The sequence below is a fragment of the Buceros rhinoceros genome, unplaced genomic scaffold, assembly GCF_000710305.1.
Source record: "Buceros rhinoceros silvestris isolate BGI_N320 unplaced genomic scaffold, ASM71030v1 scaffold2168, whole genome shotgun sequence".
NCBI lineage: Eukaryota > Metazoa > Chordata > Aves > Bucerotiformes > Bucerotidae > Buceros > Buceros rhinoceros.
In genome coordinates this window covers 17,529-19,719 of record NW_010428565.1, presented here as the reverse complement: position 1 = coordinate 19,719, position 2,191 = coordinate 17,529, and positions in this window count along the sequence as shown.

The following is a 2,191-nucleotide window of genomic DNA, read 5'->3' as shown; positions in this document are numbered from 1 at the left end:
GATCAAAATAGAAATGGGAAAAGAGGGATCCAAGAGGAATTATTCCAAACCACAAAACATATTCGTTATTTCTGTTTCAGTCTTAAAGCTGACATACGAAAACTAAAATTTAACCAACATTTTAAAAAATATTTTAGAAGCAGTGAATTTCACAGAGAAATAGAAGGCGATTCCAGCATTGACTTGTTACAGTTTCTACCAACTTTGATTTTCTCCTTGGAAGATCTTATAGACATAAAATCCTTTCTACTATGGCTTTGAATCTCCTCTCCTAAAAAAATTACGGTTTCTGAAGAAGACCTCAAAAAAGTATTACCAGTTTTACACCTGTATTCATCTTTCCCCGCAATGTCTTTCTAAAGACAAAATGTTGGTCCCGGTATGCTTTCCCAGAATATACCGATGAGACATTTTTGCCAAATTTTAAAGTACAGGCATCTTTACACAATCCTATCACACAGTTAATTTCTTTCCACTTATTTGACCCAGTGTTAGTCACAAATAAACTAACAAGTGAGGAAGAAACCCTGCATGCTCTCTAGCTTCTCATCTAGCCATTAAGCACATTTTGGCAAAAGTGGTTGATAAGGTTCAAATTAGAAGAGAAATGCCCTAAGAGGAATAAGCTTTTTAACCTCATCATCACAACAGATCATTGTGACCTTTTTGAGACACCACAACCCAATTTACCATGAATAAATCTGTTCTCCACCTCTTCATTGTTCCCTTTCTAGAGACCTCGAGCTGATAGGTGCTGGTGTTGTATACACCATTTCAGATACTCTTTTAGAGACTGGGCATTCTTCATCCTAGTCACTCCATAGATTGTTATGGTAAATATTTAAATATATACATACAGTACTTGTTTATATAAGACATAATGACTTTAAATTGGGCTGTTTAGATATGCCTGACTGAATGTATGCTAATAATTTACTTTTCATCAATTTGTTCCAGTGCCTAGAGGGCTCTAAGAGAATTGAAAAAAAAAAAATCTGAAAATGTTAATCAGAAAAACAACTCAGTTTATCTGAAAAATGCATGCTAGTTTAAAACAAAACAAAAAAACCCACAATAGATTTATTTAGACAAAGATCAAAAACCAAAGTAAAAAACCAAAGAACCAAATAACTTGAAATCAGCCCTCTAGGCAAATTGTAGATGAACTACAGAAGAAAGAAGGAGTATGTAAGTGGGTATTACCTTTCTTATATAACTCTCTGAGTTCGATTTGACCCAGTTTTCGACCAAAGGCTTTTTTGCTTTCCTGTGAGCTTGACATATACAAAAGGAGTAAGTCAAAGACTTTTCCAAACACTTACTTGAAAAGAAAAATTATTAATCTTCATTTCAATTATCCATCCCACAATATGTGTTGCTGATCTCATTAATTTTGCTAAACTGAATAAGCCCTACTAGAATCTTTAAAATATATTTTTGGGCAGAATTCTTAAAAGTTTCCAATAAAAGATCACATAGTTCCTTACAAAAATTCTTTGCTCAGAGATACCAAACTTTTGTACCAAACTATGTTTCTAAAACGGGGATGCTTGCAGAGACTGGTGATCAAAGTCTAATTTTCTAGCAAGTGTGAAAGGACACCAGAAGATATTTGAATAAGAAGGTCATTGTTTCCTTCCTTGCCAAGTCTCATGGGATTTAGCTCTCCATGAAGCTATCTGAAAGCGTGATTCAGCAGCCCATACACAGTTGCATTGTGTCACTTGCTCTGCTCACCTGGCTCCCAGCTGATTTCCTACAAGTCCTGTGACACATATGCCAGTTCCATCCAGATAGCTCTCACATCCTAGGGCATTTCACATGACATTACAGATATGTGTGTGGTCGACTAGAAAAAGACGTCAGCATTCACAAGTGATCAGTCAATGGTCAATACAGTTAATGGGGTCAGCGAGTATTTCAGCCAACGAGCTGCAACAGGCTCGATTCAACAGCTGTAACATATTTACCTCCCTGAGGTAGGATGGGTGGATGGCCTGAATCCTACTGGGAGGCTGCTGAAGGCCCTGGGAGATGCTGTCAAATATTTACAATGGTATTAGTCTCCTATGTTGAAGTAGGAAGTTTAGTTTACACAGCCAAACAGAGGTGTCAAAAAGTCGGTGTTAACAAATGTGCTAAGTGTCTGGAGAGGAGGTTGATTTTACAGGAAGGTGCCAAGGGCCATTTC